The sequence below is a fragment of the Schistocerca piceifrons genome, chromosome X (genome assembly GCF_021461385.2).
Source record: "Schistocerca piceifrons isolate TAMUIC-IGC-003096 chromosome X, iqSchPice1.1, whole genome shotgun sequence".
Classification (NCBI taxonomy): Eukaryota; Metazoa; Arthropoda; class Insecta; order Orthoptera; family Acrididae; genus Schistocerca; species Schistocerca piceifrons.
The window spans coordinates 209,795,020-209,819,128 of NC_060149.1; the positions used below are offsets into that span (position 1 = coordinate 209,795,020).

At 40.8% G+C, this 24,109-nt stretch overlaps 1 pseudogene; it reads left to right on the top strand.

The window, feature by feature from the left end:
* The first annotated feature begins 3,181 nt into the window (after nucleotides 1–3,181).
* Nucleotides 3,182–3,299, top strand: LOC124723536 (annotated as a pseudogene).
* Nucleotides 3,300–24,109: the final 20,810 nt, after the last annotated feature.

Sequence of the window (24,109 nt, forward strand, 5' to 3'; positions counted from 1 at the left end):
TTGAAAACGGAAACCACGTGTGTACGTGTACCTCACCCCTCATGGTAATGTACATGTGCGTCAGTGAAAAAGACCAATAAAAAGGTGTTAGCATGTGGACGTAATGTGCTGTTCCAGTCTCTTCTGTACCTAAGGTCCATCACCGTTCCCTTTGGATCCCTACGTAATTCGGTGCTCTCCGATACATACGATCGAACAGCGGAGGAGTGGTACTGAAGCGTCAACTTTAGGTTACAATATCTCCGGATGTAATTAACATTTTACAATGCAACAAACGGCACTGATTACGTATTTGTTTATATGTTCAGATGTGCTAACAAATCTAACGGGGTTCCACTTAAAAAAACGTAGGTTTGTGTTGAAAAACATACTTCCGTGCATTTTTTTATGGTTTGTATTAACCAATTACACTAGCCCCTCTCCTCACGTTCGGTCTGTGGAATCGATTCGTCAGTATTTGATGTGGTTTACGAAATATATCCAGCGGTAATGTTAGGTGAGTCACCCTGTATAATATCAAATGTAACAGGTATAGTAGGAAACGAACAAGTAGGAATAATTTTAGATTTGGGTAGCGATGTTCCAGTGACTGATCACTATTTCTTGGAACGAAATAACTTATTGCTTCCACGCTCAGCAGTAACAGGAATAAAGGTAAGAGGAATAACAAAAATAATGGGTAAACCAGTAGTACATGATGAGTTATTCATTACATTCACATTAAATAATTATACACCTGAGCAACCAGTGTTCATCGTTGCATGTTTAAATGTACCTGTAATTCTAGGCGTAGACTGGCTTTCAGAACAGGTATCATTAAATCTCCATAATGGAGCAGCAACATTTCCATATAGCCAACAAGAAGAAATAGTTACGATGTACTTCGAACAAATAACTACTCACAGATTGAGTTTAAATCTTATCACAGAAGCTGAATTACGACGAAATAGCAATCACCAATAATGCAATTAAGATTTAGAGACAGACAAAAACCACAAATCAACAAAACAAATAAACCAGAAAACGTTAACGCAGATTAAAAAGAGGATGTAATTACTTTATTATGCAAACAATTAAATGTCTTCTCAATGAGATGAGGAATTATTAAAGATTTCGTTTGTACTTTAAAGATTAACCCTCACCGTCTATTCTGCATAAGACCATATTTTATGCTAGTATCTACAAAGCTATTGATATGAAAGGAAATTAGTAGAATGTTACAGTGGAATATAATTGAAATATCTGGTGGTTGTTGCAATAATCCTTTAGTAATCGTTAAAAAACCAGACAGAACTGTACGATTGGTATTCGGAACATGCACTGTCAACAAAATAACTGAACCAGGAAGAAACAGGGCACTCATAATAAATGAAACGTTAACAAAGTTTGCAGGGGCAAGGTACATAGTCATAATAAATGGCTCTGAGGACTATGGGACTTAACATCATAGGTCATCAGTCCCCTAGAACTTAGAAGTACTTAAACCTATCTAACCTAAGGACATCCCACACATCCATGCCCGAGGCAGGATTCGAACCTGCGACCGTAGCGGTCGCGCGGTTCCAGACTGAAGCGCCTAGAACCGCTCGGCAACAACTACTTCTCTCTGCCTTTCCATTCAGCAGTCGATCTGTCAGATTACGATCTAGGATGTCACATATTTCAGGAATATAATATGCACAACACAATATAAAACAGACCAATATCTTTTGATAGTAGATTGATTTATACAGCATGAATGGAACTACACCTTAACAGGAAAAGAATCTTTATGGGCGTTTAATAATGCACGCTAATCATAGTGCATTAAAATTTATACTGAAAAGAAAACTACGACATAGTAGACTCACAGGACGGGCTCTCTTTGTACATGAGTTTAGATTTTCTGTTACATAAATAAGGGGACAAGATAACATAGTATCAGGTACACTATGTAAACTACCAGTAGGCCTTCAGTCAAATCAAGACGTAAAAGAAAGACGAAACGTTGCAATTAATTTTTAAGGGTTGATATATATGAAAAAGACATAAGAACTTTCTGTTGCAATTTAGAAAAAGAGCAAAGGTAAGATGCACATTTGAGAATTCATATTGATAACTGACAACAAAACAATGCAAATACCAGTGACCAGTGAAAACTACACAAGGGAATCTTATTTCACAGGAAGAACAATGCACAAAGTGGTTACTATGCATACGAGAAGATACCATAAAATTACTAGCTTGGTATATACATGTAGGCTATGCTGATTCTAAGAAATGTATCATGCATACAAATATGTACTATTACATCAGAAATATCACTCACCAAGCAGGGAAAATATTAAGATCTAGACAGATTCATCCAAACGTTAAAGTGCATTCCGTATCCAATTATTCCAAGAAAGCTAAGGGAGTTTCGGCATTGGACATCTATGATCCATTGTCTTGAGGCTGATAAATAGTGGGACACATTTTTGCTGTCTTATAATGCTGGTCTGAGTTGGTTTAACTATATCCACTTAAAAGAGCAACGACCAATAACGTGATAACTAAGTTAGGAGATCATTACTTTAAAAATGTTGGTAAACCTAAGAACCTATTGTCCAACAAATGGTTCAAAGAATTTCTAGCATGGGAAAACGTAAATTACATTTTAATTTCGAAGTACCATCCTCAAAGCAATCCCACTGCAAGTGTCATGCGTGACTGAACGAGCTGCTACACTCTGCCACAAAAGTCTCTAAAGTGGAAATAGTTGAAGAGCAAGTACAAGGCAAACTAATTCTGAGGTGGGTTCAATGGCCAGAAAGGAATGGTAATATCCAACCAGTATTATATAATAATATTAATGAATCGTTAACACGGCAAGTAGAGATAAGGAAGAAAAGGTGGGAGGAAAGTACCCCAATACAATACCAGATAGGAGACTTGGTTTCAGTCAAAAACCTTAATAAAAGGTTTAAAAGTGATAGTGCCATAAGTAATTTCTATCCACTGTAATAGAGACAATTTCTAGTAACTAAAACGCCACAACCAAAAGCAGTAGCACACTCTAAGAAAAAAAAATGCACCACGAAGGAATTACCCGAATGGGATGGAAATTGGTAGATGTGTAGACAAACAAATGATTGCAATTTCAGAAAAAAATAGGTGATTTATTCAAGAGGAAAACTTTTATTACTTGAGCAAGTTAGTAACTACCAACGGCCTTGCCGCAGTGGTAACACCGGCTCCCGTCAGATCACCGAAGTTAAGCGCTGTCGGACTGGACTAGCACTTGGATGGGTGACCATCCGGTTTCCCAAGCGCTGTTGGGAAGCGGGGTGCACTCAGCCCTTGTGAGGCAATCTGAGGAGCTACTTGGTTGAGAAATAGCGGCTTCGGTCTCGTAAACTGACATACGGCCGGGAGAACGGGGTGCTGACCACATGCCCCTACCCAGTGAAGCCTGTGGTCTGAGGACGACACGGCGACCGGTGGGTACCGTTGGGTCTTCCAAGGCCTGTTCGGACGGAGTAAGTTAGTAACTAGTCGGTCCGCCTCTGGCCCTTATGCAAGTAATTATTCGGCTTGGTACTGACTGAAAGAGGTGTTGGATGTCCTCCTGCCATATTCTATCTAACTGGAGCGTTAGATCGTCAAATCCCTAAATGGTTGGAGGACCCTACTTGTAATGCTCAAAATGTTCTCAAGTGGGGAGACATTTTGTCGACCTTACTGGCCAAAGTAGGGTTTTTCAAGCACGAAGATAAGCAATAGAAACTCTGCTGCGTGTGTGGGCGGGCATTATCTTCCTGAAATGTGAGCTCAGGACGGCTTGTCATGAAGAGCAACAAAACAGAGTGTAGAATATCGTCGACGTATCGCTGTGCTATAGGGGTGCCGTAGATGGAAACCAAAGGGCGCTGTCGGGCTGTACAGCAGGTCACAGTCAGTTTGGTATCTCATCACTGTCCCGGGCGTCTCTAGGTATGTATTCGGCTTGGAATCGCATTGACTGGGACAGAATTGTCTTCAGTGAAGAGTCTCACCTTGAAGTGACCCCCGATGGTGTGTCTGGAGACTCCCCAGGCAATAGTAGGATTCCAGCTTGCCCGTCGCCCGCCATACAGCTCGACAACCAGGAGTGATAGTCTGGGGTGCCAATTCCTTTCGTAGAAGGATCTGTTTGGTTGTCATCGGCGACATCCTCACAGCACAGCGGCAGGTCGTCGATATTATACTTCCGTTTTGTTGACCTTCATGACATGTCAACTGGGGCTTACATTTCAGCAAGATAATGTTAACCTGCACACGGCAAGAGTTTGCTTGCCAAACCCTACGTTGGCCTGCAAGGTCACATGATCTCTTCTTAATTGAGAACGTTGGAAATATATGGGCAGGGCCCACCAACCAGCTTGGGATTTAACTAACACGCCAGTTGGACACAACTTGGTATGATATCCCTCAGGAGGATACCAAAAAATTCTATCAGTCAACGCCAAGACGAATAACTGCTCGCATAAGGGCTTGAGGAAGACCAATGCGTTATTGACAATTCTTCTGAAATTACAATCATTTGTTTGTCTGCACATGTACATATACCAATTTCTGTCCAATTCGGATAACTGCTCCATGGTGCATCGGGTTCCTTTCTTTTTTTGTCATACAAGGGGAGGCCGCCAATTGTGAAATTCAGATTCGATTCATACTGCGCATAATAAAAGCTCATGGCCAGAGGTGTAATGTGGCAAAGCACCAAGATGCACTTCTCAGCCGTTGTCGAGAAAATCGACAGTTAAAAGAAATCGTTGCGGCGAAATACTGCCTACGATTAATAATTTTCTACAGCGCCGTGGCGCAGCGGTAAGCGCTCGGTTTCGTAATCCGAAGTTCGCCGGATCGAATCTCGCGCCATGCAATTTTTTTATTATTAGTTTTTTGTAATTCAAATATATATTATTATTATTATACAAATTTGGCCGTTAAAGACTGTGAAAACAGTTATTTCTTGCGCTTCTGGGAAGTCTTCTTTCTCTCAGTCCACACTTCTTTCATTCTTGCGCTGAAGCCGGCTTTTCTCTCTTCAGACCATTTAGTTCCACAAATCTTCTTAATTTTCACACCGAAACCCGTGAATGAATTCAGTTTTTTTCTAAAAAGGTTTCTGTTAAATATTGTTTCCTGATCTATGTCCATTTCTTTTAGATCTCTTTCTGTGTTGATAAACCATAAATTTTTATTTTTTAGATTTGCGATGTACGAAAATATTTGTTTTGTAAGCCTATTCGGGTTCATCCTCATGATGTGAGCATAAAAGGAGCATCTTCTTTTTCTAATTTCGTCTGTAATTTTGCTGCACTTCGTATACACTTCTTTGTTGCTTTTTAATCTGTATACAGGCTTGCCTTGATCATCTGTTATTTTCCTGTGTCCAAGAATTGTCCTCACAATTATTCTTTCACGATTTTCTATCTGTTCTGCGTATGTAAAATTTGCCAGTGTTTCTGGTGCATATAGTATCTGCGGTCTAATGACAGTCTGGTAGTGTCTGAGTTTAATGTTTTTGGATATACATTTTTTTGAATACATTTGTCTGCAGTAGTGAGTTGCTGTTTTTAGTTTTTGTATTCTAGCCCTGCAGGCTGGATGACCTTTTGCCACAGGCTGAATTAGCTCACCAAGATATTTAAAATGTTTAGATACCTGTATTTTCCCGTATTTCGTAGTTATTTTCTTTGGTGGATTTTTGATATTTGTAATGATTTCTGTCTTTTCAAATGAAATTTGCAAGCCTGCTTTTTCAGCAGTTTCTTTAAGTAATTCTATTTGTTTTATTGTGTCTTTTATTCAAATATATATATATATATATATATATAAACAATTAATGAATTGCTTATGCATGTTGGTGAAGGCGGATCGCTCTCCAATTGTACCGCCTCCATTTTTCCGTTTTTTTAACAGGGTGTACCAAAGCTCTCCCGTCCGCACTGATTCTCGACGATGTTATAAGCTGCGCTAGGGACCGCATCTACCTTCTTTCGAAGTTAGCAGGCAACTCCGCTGTTATGCGGCGGCTCATTTCGGCCCATTCAACATCTGTCCTTCAAGTGTAACGAGCGCGTAACGGAGTTTATATTTCATACCTGCCGCAGGAAATTTGTGTTCGTGGGGTCTCTATTCTAATTCGAACGCTTGACTTACACTATACTTATTCGTTTCGGAATACCGTTTCTACGTCTTCCGTTAACTATACGTGGTTAACATTATGAAGACAATTAATAACATTTGTGAAATACAACTTTGTTTGCGGAAAACATAATGATGTTCGAAGTCGCCAGTTTTTCCACGACAAATGACTTTCAACAACTTATTATATGCAGAATTGTTGCAACTGATTGCCGGGAATTATATATATATTTGAATTACAAAAAACAAATACTAAAAAAAGGGTTGCATGGCGCGAGATTAGATCCGGCGACCTTCGGATTACGAACCCGAGCGCTTACCGCTGTGCCACGACGCTGTAGAAAATTATTAATCGGAGAGAGTATTTCACGGCAACGGTTTCTTTTAACTGTCGATTTTCTCGACAACGGCTCAGAAGTGCATCTTGGTGCTTTGCCACATTACACCTCTGGCCATGAGCTTGTATTATGCGCAGTATGAATCGAATCTGAATTTCACAATTGGCGGCCTCCCCTTGTTAGTGTGTATTTCCTGACCCGGGGATGGGGAAAGATAAAGGTATGTACAATATTCAAGTTCTGAGACCATTCGTAACTGAATGATGGGATGATAACTAATAGGAATTCCATTCTTCAAAACTTGGAATCTAATAGTATATTTACAAAACTTCTGACAACTTATTGGCTTTTTGTAGAAAGGACTACAGTTTGTCTAATGAAAAGATTATAATTATTTAAATATGATTCTGTACCAAGGTACAAAGACATGCTGGAGGTATAGTCTAAAGTTTCTGCGACTGTGGTACAGTAGGAAGGAAGTATTTTGTTAGTGGACTCCCTGTCAAAGGAGCGGTGCTTCATATATACTCGCTGTATTGTGTATATTGATATTGAGGTTCATAAGTCATCTTACCATACAATGTTAGATTGGACAGTGACCCAACCGATTTTAAATTTTTCTAAAAGGGTGTTTACCCAATTGGTGTTTAGTAAGTTTTGTTTTAACTGTAGACTGGAGTAACAGTTCGAGGACAGTAGAGACTGTCCGAAGCGTTGTAGGTTTTGTACCTGTTGTCCTTGCCTAAGGAATTTACAGAAATGGTTCAAATGGCTCTAAGCACTATGGGACTTAACATCTGAGGTCATCAGTCCCCTAGACTTAGAACTACATAAACCTAACTAACCTAAGGACATCACACACATCCATGCCCGAGGTAGGATTCGAACCTGCGGTCGTAGCAGCAGCGTGGTTCCGGACTGAAGCGCCTAGAACCGCTCGGCCACACCGAATCTGCACTCCAATAGGGGAATAAAGAAAGGGAAATGAAGAAGTAGGAGCGTAAGGGCCTACGAAAGACGGAAGACAGACCATAAAGACTGGTACCCTTCCAACCCCTCACTCCGGACTGTTCTCCAGATGGGGGTTCTTCGTTGCTAGGACAGAGACTAGCAGTGTTCATCTATTCTATAGAAAGAATAACGGGAGCTTGACTCTACCTCAATCCCCTTACTACCAGAGCCATTTGAACCAGTACAGATTCTGTCCTCCCTCTCTCCATGTGCAATAGCTCAATCGTATGAACCCTTCCCTATATCTGATCCATGCAGCTTGTAATAACAAGACTAGCCCAAAGCAGTGCAGCCCTAGAATGCTTCTGTCCCTAGTAGTGTAACTTTTAATTGGGAACTACATCGAGTATGAGTGAGTATCATAATAACATTAGAAACTTACATTTTGATTTATTGTACTGGTATGAAATGCAGACATGTTAAGATCGGCATGAAACACTTTAACGACCATGATAACTGTCCCAAAGACGAATTAGACCAGCTTAATATCAAATATTATATGGAACTGCCATATTTCATGGGAGAAGCCAGCTATCTCTTTTGTTTTTCTAATTACTTATCTAGTCCCTTTTGTAACCGGGTGTAATAGTCAAACGACTTACACACCCACAATATATATATATATATATATATATATATATATATATATATATATATATATATATATATATATATATATATATAATGAACGACAGTCCAGCATTTATAATCTTAATAACTGATGTTGTTTATGAGTTAATTCATTATTTATTAAATTTGGCTAAGTAGTTAAGTAGTTTGACGTTGTTCATTTATTTTGGAGAAGGGCAGCAGGTGAGAAGATACATGATTATCAGCCATTTTATTTGTAAGACTTGCAGAAAAGGAAAGCATTTGAGTAAGAGGAAAATCCTGTACCAGCTTGATATATAAATGATCGAGCGTAGATGCTTGTGCAGTTTGGTAAAGTTAAGTAGAAAAACCATTTCGAGAGTTAGGACTACCTTTTCGTGTATGTTGGTATATTATGGAGCGCGTTCTGTCGTGGTAGTTTGCATGAGATATTCCTTACAGACGCTGTGCAGCGACGACAGCTGTAGCGCTTCTTCACAACAGCAAAGAGACTGCTGCGCCGTGCACGCTCGAAGGAATATCAACGACCTGAACATAACATACAGCAATAATGCCAATATATACTGAATCTTTATGTAATAGCATTATGTTTAATTGATTAAGTGTCATAATATGAACTGGATGCCAGTCTAACACAGGTCGCGCCAAACAGCGATCCGTGAGCGTGAGCGCTCCGCCGTGCTCCTGCCTTGTGTTCCCCGCGGAGCGGAGAGGGGGGCTACGGGCGAGGAGGAACAGGGAAATGAAGGCTGCAGCCAGGCGCTGTTAGAGCACAGTAGTCGCAAGGGAGTTGGTGGCAATAACACATTTTTTTAAAATTAGATGTACGTTCTGCATTAGGAATACTATAGCGTCTATGTATGTTTCGAAAACAGGAAAAAGTGGAGAAGGCACAGCGTTCAATGCCGAATGGGAATTACTTTTCGCATCGTTTAAATGTCATGCTATGCCGTAACACTATTATGAACCGTAAAAACACTTATAGATATGTCATTACAATCCCAGCTACAATGACGAAATGCTGCACTTATTTTCTGACCAACGACATTGAATGCTGGCTGAACTGAAGGTGACAGTTAGGGGAAAAATTGAGTTTGGGGTCACACAACTGGTGACAAAATCTTTTATGGTAGACAGCAGTTATTTGAATTCATTAAATGTCTTAATGCAAGGGGAGAATCACTGAAGTAATATAAGTTATTGCTTTGCCAGAAAAATAAAAAGTTGGAAATAAACACACTTGATAAACGCCTGCTTATAAACTTATGCTGCAATATTCGCCTCTCAGAAGTAACTGCAAACAAATCTTCCTAAGTTCCCCGTGTGTGCAGCCCTCAGGATATAGCCGTCTCACTCGCACACTTGCTCGGAATAGCGCAGTGATGGGTGAATCCAGAGCACCAACCAGACTCAGCTATGCTCGCGGAGCGCCAGCGCACTCCGGGAGTGCAAATCTCGGCCAGGCCAGGTCTGACACAAAGACGAATGCTAATCTCTTGTCTGATGTATTTTCATTGTAGAAAAAGCTCGACTGTAACTCCAAGTTGTTGGAATACTGGTTTAGCAGACGTTGGCTTCGTATCAAGATTTACGAAGATTTCATATAGTCGGCAGTTCGATGGCAGCTAGAGGGCACATGTGTAATTTATTTGTAACACACATATCGACCGAACTCTCGCACGATGATTCCACCGAATGCCTTCAAACAGGACCAGCGTGCTATTATTCTTTTCTTGGCTGCCGAATCACAAACACCGGTAGAGGTAGACATCCATCGGAGAAAGTGTGTGGGGCAGCATGTCTTTGGAAACAACTGTTGTGGAATGATGCACCATGGCATGTTGCTGCTTCCTGATAACGTGTGTCCCATTTCTGCAAATGTCGTAACTTAGAAGTCATGCCAACTAAAGTGGGTGACACTCGAGTATCTGCCCTACACTCCTGACTTCTACCCATGTGATTACTTTTTATTTTTATTTATTTGTTTGTTTAATCTGATCTGATTAAGGTCATCAGGCCCTCTCTTAGATCGGACCCGGTTATCACACATACAATGTGTATTGCATCATAGTTACAAATGCGTGCACATAACTTGGTTCAATTTGAACATTGTAAAAATGTTTTTGTAGAAGAAGGTTGTAAGTTTTTGTTCTGGTGCTTTTAAGGACATTTTAAAATACAAGAAAAAGGTTTAGTTCGTTTTCTGAAGCTTATTTAGTAGTATCTACGTATTTGTTCCAATGGCATGTCCTTAGTTGAGACTGATTTATGTTGTTGTTGTTGTGGTCTTCAGTCCTGAGACTGGTTTGATGCAGCTCTCCATGCTACTCTATCCTGTGCAAGCTTCTTCATATCCCAGTATCTACTGCGGCCTACATCCTTCTGAATCTGCTTAGTGTATTCATCTCTTGGTCTCCCTCTACGATTTTTATCCTCCACGCTGCCCTCCAATACTAAATTGGTGATCCCTCGATGTCTCAGAACATGTCCTACCAACCGATCCCTTCTTCTAGTCAAGTTGTGCCACAAGCTCCTCTTCTCCTCAATTCTATTCAATACCTCCTCATTAGTTATGTGATCTATCCATCTAATCTTCAGCATTCTTCTGTAGCACCACATTTCAAAAGCTTCTATTCTCTTCTTGTCTAAACTATTTATCGTCCACGTATCACTTCCATACATGCCTACACTCCATACAAATACTTTCAGAAACGACTTCCTGACACTTAAATCTACACTCGATGTTAACAAATTTTTCTTCTTCAGAAACGCTTTCCTTGCCATTGCCAGTCTACATTTTATATCGTCTCTACTTCGACCATCATCAGTTATTTTGCTCCCCAAATAGCAAAACTCCTTTACTACTTTAAGTGTCTCATTTCCTAATCTAATTCCCTCAGCATCAACCGACTTAATTAGACTACATTCCATTACCCTCGTTTTGCTTTTGTTGATGTTCATCTTATACCCTCCTTTCAAGACAGTGTCCATTCCGTTCAACTTCTCTTCCAAGTCCTTTGCTGTCTCTGACAGAATTACAATGTCATCGGCGAACCTCAAAGCTTTTATTTCTTCTCCATGGATTTTAATTCCTACACCGAACTTTTCTTTTGTTTCCTTTATTGCTTGCTCAATATACAGATTGAATAACATCGGGGATAGGCTACAACCCTGTCTCACTCTCTTCCCAACCACTGCTTCCCTTTCATACCCCTCAACTCTTATAACTGCCATCTGCTTTCTGTACAAATTGTAAATAGCCTTTCGCTCCCAGTATTTTACCCCTGCCACCTTCAGAATTTGAAAGAGAGTATTCCAATCAACATTGTCAAAAGCTTTCTCTAAGTCTACAAAAGGTAGAAACGTAGGTTTGCCTTTCCTTAATCTTTCTTCTAAGATAAGTCGTAGGGTCAGTATTGCCTCACGTGTTCCAACATTTCTACGGAATCCAAACTGATCTTACCCGAGGTCGGCTTCTATCAGTTTTTCCATTCGTCTGTAAATAATTCGCGTTAGTATTTTGCAGCTGTGACTTATTAAACTGATAGTTCGTTAATTTTCACATCTGTCAACACCTGCCTTCTTTGGGATTGGAATTATTATATTCTTCTTGAAGTCTGAGGGTATTTCGCCTGTCTCATATATCTTGCTCACCAGATGGTAGAGTTTTGTCAGGACTGGCTCTCCCAAGGCTGTCAGTGTTCTAATGGAATGTTGTCTAATCCGGGGGCCTTGTTTCGACTCAGACCTTTCAGTGCTCTGTCAAACTCGTCACGCCGTATCGTATCTCCCATTTCATCTTCATCTACATCCTCTTCCATTTCCATAATATTGTCCTCAAGTACATCGCCTTTGTATAGACCCTCTATATACTCCTTCCTCCTTTCTGCTTTCCCTTCTTTGCTTAGAACTTGGTTTCCATCTGAGCTCTTGATATTCATACAAGTGGTTCTCTTTTCTCCAAAGGTCTCTTTAATTTTCCTGTAGGCAGTATCTGTCTCACCCCTAGTGAGATAAGCCTCTACATCCTTACATTTGTCCTCTAGCCATCCCTGTTTAGCCATTTTGCACTTCCTGTCGATCTCATTTTTGAGACGTTTATATTCCTTTTTGCCTGCTTCATTTACTGCATTTTTATATTTTCTCCTTTCATCAATTAAGTTCAATATATCTTCTGTTACCCAGGGATTTCTACTAGCCCTCGTCTTTTTACCTACTTCTTCCTCTGCTGCCTTCACTACTTCATCCCTCAAAGCTACCCATTCTTCTTCTACTGTATTTCTTTCCCTCATTCCTGTCAACTGTTCCCTTATGCTGTCCCTGAAACTTTGTACAACCTCTGGTTTAGTCAGTTTATCCAGGTCCCATCTCCTTAAATTTCCACCTTTTTGCAGTTTCTTCAGTTTTAATCTACGACTGATTTATGTCAGTGCAAATTATAGTAAAAAATCAGAGTTCTTATTCTTTATTTTGCTAAAGTCTACGTTCGTTAATGTTGAAGTTCAAAGATTAATAACAAAGTTTTCGTATATTTTATCATCATCATCATCATCTCAAAATATCTGGATCTAGTGGACCCACATCTGTAGAAGGAATACTACGAGGGCTATTTCACGCGGGATTAGCCGAGTGGTCTGGGCGCTGCAGTCATGGACTGTGCGGCTGGTCCCGGCGGAGGTTCGAGTCCTCCCTCGGGCACGGGTGTGTGTGTTTGTCCTTAGGATAATTTAGGTTAAGTAGTGTGTAAGCTTAGGGACTGATGACTTTAGCAGTTAAGTCCCATAAGATTTCACACACATTTTTGTGGGCTATTTACGAAGGTCCGATCGGTAGTGAAATGGAAACCACAGTGAAAATCCGATGTAGCTTTGCACAGATGTGTTTGGCAGTGCATCTAGTATTCCCGCCGACTGTATCAAGTCGCTCTTTTTCAGTTCTGATCGTACAGTGAGCACGTAAAAATGCCTAGAAAATAGTGTCTCCCGCCAAGTATGAGTGCCTGCTGGGAGATTTCGCCTGATTTCGTGCACCCCACATATCGTAACTGTCATGCATTGCCTTTTTCATGACAATTGTCTGCCCCACACTGCAGCGGCAATGAAGACGCTGCTGCAGCGTTGTCCGCAGCTCGTGGTCTCGCGGTTGCGTTCTCGCTTCCCGAGCACGGGGTCCCGGTTTCGATTCCCGGCGGGGTCAGGGATTTCCACCTGCCTCGAGATGACTGGGTGTTTGTGTTGAACTCGTCATTTCATCATCATTATGGAAGTGGCGACTTTGGTCTGAGCAAATGTTGGAAATTCGTATGGGCGCTGATAACCGCGCAGTTGAGCGCCCCACACACCAAACATCATCATTATCCTGCAGCGTTTTCGATGGGAAGTGTTTGATACCCACTATGCAGCCTGAACTTGGAATCCTCTGAGTTTCGTCTGTTCGCTCACATGAACCGCTAGCTATGAGGACAACATTTTGCCACACATGAGCTGCGGACCAGCGTAAAGAATTGATGGAAAGAACAGGTTCAAAAAATGGTTCAAATGGCTCTGAGCACTATGGGACTTAACATCTATGGTCATCAGTCCCCTAGAACTTAGAACTACTTAAACCTAACTAACCTAAGGACATCACACAACACCCAGCCATCACGAGGCAGAGAAAATCCCTGACCCCGCCGGGAATCGAACCCGGGAACCCGGGCGTGGGAAGCGGGAACGCTACCGCACGACCACGAGATGCGGGCGGAAAGAACAGGCCGCTGCCTTTTATGACGAGGGTATTGGAAATTTGGTTCAATGTTACGACAAATTTCTCAGTCGGGGCGGTGACTATGTACAGAAGTAGCTGGAAGCTGTAGTTAACTATTGCAAATAAAACATTTTTTATTTTCACTGTGGTTCTCATTTCGGACATCAAAAAACGAATAGTCCTCATACATTTCACGACTATATTTAGGGGTTAAATTTGGCTACCCAACTTACATCATCATCTCCAGGTGTTTTTCATGTCATTTGAGTTACCTATATTACGATGCATGAAGTATTTTCTGAGCCACTTTTTTGTTTCCCACCATGTATAACAACAAAATAAAATAAAATAAAAAATATTCGCCATCATAGCTGAGTGGCGAGCACGACTGACTGTTTTGTGGAGGATTTGAGCTCAAGTCCCGGTACTACCAGACATTTTTCTTGCAAGAGAAGTAGCGACTCCAATGTCTTCAAAGCCGGCAAAGGCCGGGAGAGTGGTGTGTTGATCCTCCTCCCCTCCATCCCACGGTCAAATAACGCCATTGGCTGAGGAAGACATGGAGGTCGCTCACCCCCGACTGGCCTATGTGAGATCAGAATAGCAGAGCTTATATTATTATATTGCAGAAAAAAAGTTCCAACAACAATATAGCTTCTTTCAAATAATTATGCACCCGGCATACAACGAAAGTATTACTAACCATGGAATGGATGAAGCCAGAAAAACAGCAATATGAATTTTGAAGAAAAAAATCACTTTTGGGAGATATACATGAATATGTAATTTGTGTAGTGAAAGCAATTAAGAACTTTAAAGTATAATGATAAATAAGTCATTTCGTTAAGGTGAAAAGAGCTATGCCTCTACTTCAGAAAGGCAGTGCAGAATTTTTCGACATAGAGGTCCATCTCTCTGCTGCTACCATGCAAATACATTGCATATGATATGTGACCTACTGAATTAAGAACTGTTCAGTTACTGAAGCAGACCTGAAGAATAATACGCAGTAGAGTTTGTCAACAAGTGGCCACGAAAACCTCAATAGTTTTGGAGGTTATAACAGTTGTACATGATATTTTAAGTAATAACTAATTAGAACTGCCCAAGATGTTTTGCACTGTGAACCCTACAAATTTGTTACAGAAGGTTTAATCATTACGTAGCCATCACTGGTTCTCATTACACGTTGAAATTAACATACAAAGAATCTAAGAGTTTCTAAAAGTGTCCTCTTCGCACCCATTCTGTTCTTCATACACAAATGATTGTAGACACAGTGGCAGGGGCAAAGAAAAAAATCTGTGCTATTGATGAAATTTTTGTAATCACAGAAAGAACACCATAATCTTTGGTAGAGGATACAAATGACATAGTCAGTGTATACAGTTAGTCAGTATGCTTCAAACTAACATTGAACATAACGAAACTAAGTAACATGATATTCAGTTTAAAGGGGAGTATAATACTGCCGAATAAAACGTAGATCTTAATTTCATTGTGTGTGCGATGAACACAAATATTTATCCATGAATATTGACTGTCAGTTGAAGTTTAATGAAAATGGACAATTGTTATCAAAGAAGGGCCATCCTTTATAGAAACCTGTCGGCAACATATGACAGTCATTGCCACACAATACAGACTATACAACTGTTAAAGCTTTTTAAGTAACGCAAACGTTATTAACATTCTACATCTTTATTCTTTATGTCTCCATATTTATTTCTCAATATAGTCGCCCTGGCGAAGAACACGTCTCCCAACGAAAGACCGGTTTGTCGATACCGTCACTGTATAATGTTTGACTTCGTTGGTAGAACTACAACCTCGCCTTGGTCGCACCGTTTCATCACATCAAAGTAAAGTCCTCGAAGGTGTTCTTTAAGTTTTGGAAACAGATAAAAATGAGACGGCTCCAATTCGGGATTGTATGGAGGATGATCGATGACAATGAACTCAAGTCGTCGGATTGTTGCAGATGTCGCATCCGTTGTGTGTATTCTGGGATTATTATACTGAAAGAGAGTATGGTACATAAGTGGACGAATCTTTCGAATTCGAAACTTGATTAAAGCAGACCAATACAGTTGCGTTAGACACTGCCATGTTACACGCTACAAATCGGAGTCCTCCAGCGGCAGAGGGCTGCAACTTGTGTCAACGAAGCGGGAAAGTCGACTGAATAATATGCAAGACATGTAATACCTCAACCGACAGTGAGAACAGAATAAAAATTCGAACAAATTACTTTTCAGTACGCCCTCGTAAATTAAGAAAATATTAATAGTTATTTCACAGACAATTTCTTCATTGTAATAGAACACGACTTAGACTTGATTTGCATTCACCAAAACAAAATAAACGAAAACTCAAAGCAGCATTTTTTACTGAGGAATAAAGTTGCACGACGGTCTTGCCGCAGTGGTAACATCGGTTTCCGACAGATCAACTAAGTTAAGCGCTACCGGACTGGGCTAGCACTTGGATGGGTGACCATCCGGACTGCCGAGAACTGTTGGCGAGGGGGTGCACTAAGCACTTGTGAGGCAAACTGAGGAGCTACTTGATTGAGAAGTAGCGGCTCGGATTTCGTGAAATGACATACGGGCGGGAGAGCGGTGTGCTGACCACATGCCCCTCGATATCCACATGTAGTGACGCCTGTGGGCTGATGGTGACACGGCGGCCGGTCGGTACCGTTGGTCCTTAATGGCCTGTTCGGGAGGAGTTTAGTTTAGTTTTAATAAAATTGTATGATTAAAAAACCAAAGAAATTAATACTAACAGATTAAGGTGAAATTTAAGGTATATTTCATTAATAATACATAACATAAACTCATGTTCAGATAAAACAGAACACCTTGAACGACTGGAGATAGGACGCTCATATTCACAGGACATGTATATTAGTATGTTCTGCAGAAATGATTTGCATGTGCCGGTAGGAGTGGCCGAGCGGTTCTAGGCGCTTCAGTCTGGAACCGCGCGACCGCTACGGTCGCAGGTTCGAATCCTGCCTCGGGCATGGATGCGTGTGATGTCCTTAGGTTAGTTAGGCTTAAGTAGTTCTAAGTTCAAGGGGACTGATGACCTCAGATGTTAAGCCCCATAGTGCTCAGAGCCATTTGAACCATTTGATTAGCATGTGAACCATGTCGGCACACGGGTTATCGATAACGCGGCGCAAGATCACCTACCGGTAAAATGTGCCTGCGGCTCTCGTTGTCGCTATAAACCGAAGGTAATGGATCAGTGTGACTTGAGAAAACGTGCAGAATGTCTCGCAGACGTATGTGCGAACCGTACCGTCAAATCAGTGCGTTTGAAAGAGGGCGCATAATTGGAACGAGAGAATGAGATGCATCCAGCCAGGAAATTGCTGCTGACGTGGGACTAAGTGTTTCGGCAGTGCAACGGGTGTGTGCAGAATGGTTCACGGAAGGCCGTAGAACACGACCAGATGGCTCAAGTCGCACCACCCAGACCACTCCCCGAAAAGATCGACACCTCATCCGAATGGCATTCTGCTACGGTCGCAGGTTCGAATCCTGCCTCGGGCATGGATGTGTGTGATGTCCTTATGTTAGTTAGGTTTAAGTAGTTCTAAGTTCTAGGGGACTGATGACCACAGTAGTTAAGTCCCATAGTGCTCAGAGGCATTTGAACCGAATGGCATTGCAGGACAGATCTGCGTCCTCCTAAAAAAAATGGTACAAATGGCTCTAAGCACTATGGGACTTACCATCTGAGGTCAGCAGTCCCCTAGACTTAGAACTACTTAAACCTAACTAACCTAAGGACATCACACACATCCATGCCCGAGGCAGGACTCGAACCTGCGACCGTAGCAGCAGCGTGGTTCCAGACTGAAGCTCCTAGAACCGCTCGGCCACAGCGGCCGGCGCGTTCTCCTCGGTTCTGGCCCAACAGTCGAACACAGTAACACATCGTACCCTGTCAAGGATGGTAGTCCGTCGCCGTTTCTTACGGCGTGGGTTAGGTGCGCGTCGTCCATTTCTCCGCCTACCTTCGATGAATGTGCAGAAACGTGCTAGACGGCACTGGAGTATGGAACGACGTCACTGGGTACAGGAATGGCATCAAAAAGTCTCCTCGAAAGAATCCAGGTTCTGTTTGGTTGAAAATGAAGGCCGCATTTTCATTCACTGAAGGCAGGGTGTGCGGCATCACAGTGACTGCCAGCTCAAGGGCTTACAGTGTGGGATGCTACTGGGTACAACCAAAAATCATAATCTGTGCGTGTCCAGAGCTCTGCGACGAGTGTGACCTACGTGAATGACACCCTGCGACCCGTAGCTCACCCTTTCTGCATCTACATCTACATCCATACTCCGCAAGCCACCTGACGGTGTGTGACGGAGGGTACCTTGAGTACCTCTATCGGTTCTCCCTTCTATTCCAGTCTCGCATTGTACGTGGAAAGAAGGATTGTCGGTATGCTTCTGTGTGGGCTCTAATCTCTCTGATTTTATCCTCATGGTCTCTTCGCGAGATATACGTAGGAGGGAGCAATATACTGCTTGATTCTTCGGTGAAGGTATGTTCTCGAAACTTCAACAAAAGCCCGTACCGAGCTACTAAGCGTCTCTCCTGCAGAGTCTTCCACTGGAGTTTATCTATCATCTCCGTAACGCTTTCGCGATTACTAAATGATCCTGTAACGAAGCGCGCTGCTCTCCGTTGGATCTTCTCTATCTCTTCTATCAACCCAATCTGATGCGGATCCTACACTGCTGAGCAGTATTCAAGCAGTGGGCGAACAAGCGTACTGTAACCTACTTCCTTTGTTTTCGGATTGCATTTCCTTAGGATTCTTCCAATGAATCTCAGTCTGGCATCTGCTTTACCGACGATCAACTTTATATGATCATTCCATTTTAAATCACTCCTAATGGCAACTCCCAGATAATTTGTGGAATTAACTGCTTCTAGTTGCTGACCTGCTATGTTGTAGCTAAATCATAAGGGATCTTTCTTTCTATGTATTCGCAGTACATTACACTTGTCTACATTGAGATTCAATTGCCGTTCCCTGCATCATGCGTCAATTCGCTGCAGATCCTCCTGCATTTCAGTACACTTTTCCATTGTTACAACCTCTCAATATACCACAGCATCATCCGCAAAAAGCCTCAGTGAACTTCCGATGTTATCCACAAGGTCATTTATGTATATACATCTTCAATTTTTTGGTCCTGTCCTCCTCAGTTTGAGGAAGAATATTATCTACAAACTGATGGACTGCCCATGGGATCCCCAATATCAGGAACACTAGCAAACATTTTCATCAGTCACCTTGAAAATCAGATATTTGATAAGATAACCACAAATGAAAGTTTCAAAATCATATATTGGTACAGATACGTGGATGACATTATTTGTTTGGTAGACGAGCCAAGTGAAAAAATAGATGAACTCCATTCAGAAATAAACAAAGTTCATAAGAACATAAAATTCACACTTGAAAAAGAAAAAGAAAATCAAATAAATTTTCTTGACATTACAATTAAAAAAGAAAATGGAAAACATACATTTAACATCTTTAGAAAACCAACAGCCACGGACACAATAATACATTCCACATCCAACCACCCCCAAAGCCAGAAATTTGCAGCACTAAGACACATGTTACATAGATTAAACAGAATCCCACCTAGTAAGAGAAACTATGAACAAGAAATGAACACGATCATACAAATAGCTAGGAACAACGGGTATGACACACATGTGGTACACAGGCTCAATCAAAAAATAAAAACACAAATAAAAAACAAACACAACATTTCCACAATACAAAAGAACTCACAAGCTGAAAACTTACAAACACACTCAACAAACACACACAATGACAACACCACACAGAAAAGAACCAGATGGTACACCATGACCTACACACATAAACTAACACACAGAGTTGCAAACATCCTAAAGAGACAGGGCTTCAAAATAGCATATAAGTCTGGGCAAACCCTTCAATCACACCTAAGCCAGCCAGCTACCAAGAGGGACAAATTCCAACAATCAGGAATATATAAACTTGAATGTCAAAGTTGTGATGCAGTATACATAGGCATGACATGCAGGAATTTTGAAACAAGATACAAAGAACATATCAGATGTTGGAAGTATGAAACAAACCATTCCACATTTGCAGAGCATTTAAAACACTACAACCATCATCCTACAAACATGGAACAAGAAATGAAAATAATGAGAATAAGCAACCATGACAAACATCTTATACAAATGCAAGAAAACTTCCACATCCAGAAAGCCATAGCAGAAAACAAACATGTGATAAATGAACAAACACACATCAGCACAGGCTTCTTACTACACTTAATAAAGGAAATGATAACATAAAAAAAGTATATAACACCAAAATACACACACACACACACACACACACACACATACACACACACACACACACGCACACACACACACACACACACACATACATACACAGCCCCCCCCCCCTACAAAAAAAAAAAAAATGCATAACACCAAAATACAGACAGACACACATACACAGCACAAAAAATATATATATATATACATATCACACCAAAACACACACACACATACACAGGACATAAACAAAAATAAATAATTAAATACAATAAAATAAAATAAAATAAAATAATATGACACCAAAAAACACTCACACACACACACACACACACACACACACACACACATATACACAAGCGCACACACAAATGCATACACGAACAGACCACAGATACTTCGATAGTTACACTCATAAGTTTGGCAGTAATATTCGATCTTTGGCAAAAACATTTGACAGTCGGCAACAGAAACCAAAACATTGCATTAAAAAAAGCGTTCAGTGCATAGTGCTGTGGAATGCAGAAAAAACAGCAAATTGGCGCTCATAGGAAGAAGAACAAGACCAAAAATGCAACAGGAGCGTAATATGTAAGAAACTGTCTACGCAACCTGTAAGTACAGTTCAAAACATTACTACTTAATAGGAAATACCAACCACCAGAACTGTTTATAACCTATAGGCACAGTGACAAAAATGTAAATAAAATAGCTAACATATGTACATATTACAGGCCACTGATGATGCCTTGCAGAAAATAAAGGCGAAACGCGTATGGCACTAAAATTGTGTTTTATTCAGTTGCTGTCAGACGGTCCATAAGTGAAAATCATCAACATACCGTAGTATCATTTATGTATATTGTGAATAGCAACGGTCCTACGACACTCCCCTGCGGCACACCTGAAATCACTCTTACTTCGGAAGACTTCTCTCCATTGAGAATGACATGCTGCGTTCTGTTATCTAGGAACTCTCCAATCCAATCACACAATTGGTCTGATAGTCCATATGCTCTTACTTTGTTCATTAAACGACTGTGGGGAACTGTATCGAACGCCTTGCGGAAGTCAAGAAACACGGCATCTACCTGTGAACCCGTGTCTATGGCCCTCTGAGTCTCGTGGACGAATAGCGCAAGCTGGGTTTCACACGACCGTCTTTTTCGAAACCCATGCTGATTCCTACAGAGTAGATTTCTAGTCTCCAGAAAAGTCAGTATACTCGAACATAATACGTGTTCCAAAATTCTACAACTGATAGATGTTAGAGATATAGGTCTATAGTTCTGCAAATCTGTTCGACGTCCCTTCTTGAAAACGGGGATGACCTGTGCCCTTTTCCAATCCTTTGGAACGCTACGCTCTTCTAGAGACCTACGGTACACCGCTGCAAGGAGGGGGGCAAGTTTCTTCGCGTACTCTGTGTAAAATAGAACTGGTATCCAATCACGTCCAGTGGCCTTTCCTCTTTTGAGCGATTTTAATTGTTTCTCTATCCCTCTGTCGTCTATTTCGATATCTACCATTTTGTCATCTGAGCGACAATCTAGAGAAGGAACTACAGTGTAGTGTTCCTCTGTGAAACAGCTTTGGAAAAAGACATTTACTATTTCGCCCTTTAGTCTGTCATCCTCTGTTTCAGTACCATTTTGGTCACAGAGTGTCTGGACATTTTGTTTTGATCCACCTACCGCTTTGACATAAGACCAAAATTTCTTAGGATTTTCTGCCAAGTCAGTACATAGAACTTTACTTTCGAATTCATTGAACGCCTCTCGCATAGCCCTCCTCACACTACATTTCGCTTCGCGTAATTTTTGTTTGGCTGCAAGGCTTTGGCTATGTTTATGTTTGCTGTGAAGTTCCCTTTGCTTCCGCAGCAGTTTTCTAACTCGGTTGTTGTACCACGGTGGCTCTTTTCCGTCCCTTACGATCTTGCTTGGCACATACTCATCTAACGCATATTGTACGATGGTTTTGAACTTTGTCCACTGATCCTCAACACTATCTGTACTTGAGACAAAACTTTTTTGTTGAGCCGTCAGGTACTCTATAATCTGCTTTTTGTCACTTCTGCTAAACAGAAAAATCTTCCTACCTTTTTTAATATTTCTATTTATGGCTGAAATCGTCGATGCAGTAACCGCTTTACGATCGCTGATTCCCTGTTCTGCGTTAACTGTTTCAAATAATTCGGGTGTGTTTGTCACCAGAAGTTACAAAGTCGGTTCTCTGTTTAACTGCTCAAGGTAGTTTTCAGATAAAGCACTTAAAAAAATTTCACTGGATTCTTTGTCCCTGCCACCGTTATGAACGTTTGAGTCTCCCAGTCTATATCCGGCAAATTAAAATCTCCACCCAGAACTATAACATGGTGGGGAAATCTACTCGAAATATTTTCCAAATTATCCTTCAATTGCTCAGCCACAACAGCTGCTGAGCCAGAGGGCCTATAGAGACATCCAATTACCATGTCTGAGCCTGCTTTAACCGTGACCTTCACCCAAATTATTTCACATTTCGGATCTCCGTCAATTTTGTAACACCAGAATACTTCAGTGACCAGATGTGTTCATTATTTACGTATATATATCCTTTATTTATTACAGATTTACAGCAATTAGTATGAACTTTCGACCTCAACACTGTTTTGCCTGATTACATTTTTCTTTTATTATGATGTGGAAATTCTAATGAAGTGCTAATACTATAAAGCTCTTATTTTATTAGAGATAGATTCCCAATGTTTTATGTTCCGCGAAATGCAGATGGAGATTTCAAAGCTCGTGTACCACCTGCATAGAGGGACTGCGACAGTTTAAAAATTACCCGTAATAAACAAAATGATCTATTAGAATTCAAATGCAGAATAGCAGAGGCACGCTGCGAGCAGGGAAAAGACATGTGAAATAGAAAGAAAGACAGACCTCCGGCCGTATAAGGACAGATCAACTGACAGAGAAGAGGCATTAGGATCCAACAAAACCAGTTTCACACAAGTCTTCCTGAACTGATTTAGTGGGTTACAGACAAAAGGCTAATATGAAAATGACCCAATTGTAAAGGACAGACAATATTCATGTGTAGTAAGTCTGCCGTTCTTATGCGTCTAGAAGAGAGAATAAACTGTTTCCGAGAATTTCACTTATAACGCTGTATCGTATAATATGCAATTGTTTAAAAGTGTATGTCACCATGTATTTTTCATTTTCAACCATGTAAATCCTATCAATACACCTTCAAAATGTTAAATAACAATCTTTTACTAAATGCAGTGATGCAAGTGTTAAGTTTCTCAAATGCCTGTTGTTGCAAATTTGCGACATTGTCAATTGTACCTGACAAGTGTAACATATCTTAGGTTTGACCTTTTCTGCTCTATGACACTTCATTACTAGCTATAAAATATGATCTTTGATAGTTTTCTTTCATGTATGAATCTATTCCGGTATTAAGGGGTTACTATCAGAGTAAAAACGATAAGTGGTTGAATAAACAACTAACTCAGCAACCAACAGTCCCTAAAATTAATGTTCCCAATACTTTATGAATTCTGTTTGAATTCACCCAACGGACGTACGAAAACACGGCGTCAATAAAATCTCTTTCCGAAGAGAGTGGAAGGATCTTCGTCTGTATTCTGAGTGCAAGCGGGAGATTAGAAAAACTTTCAACATTCAGCACGCTGTATCTCCCAGATAAAATTAGTATAACGTCAATAATTAAGCTGAAATCGCGTTAGGTATGCTGGCTACTGGGCAGGAAATTCGAATGACGTACTGAAATCATAAATAACTTTGTGAACAGGCGCCCAATATTTGGCATGCTACGTGCATAGCCTCAGAGAATAAATGATAGTAAAGTGACAACAACAG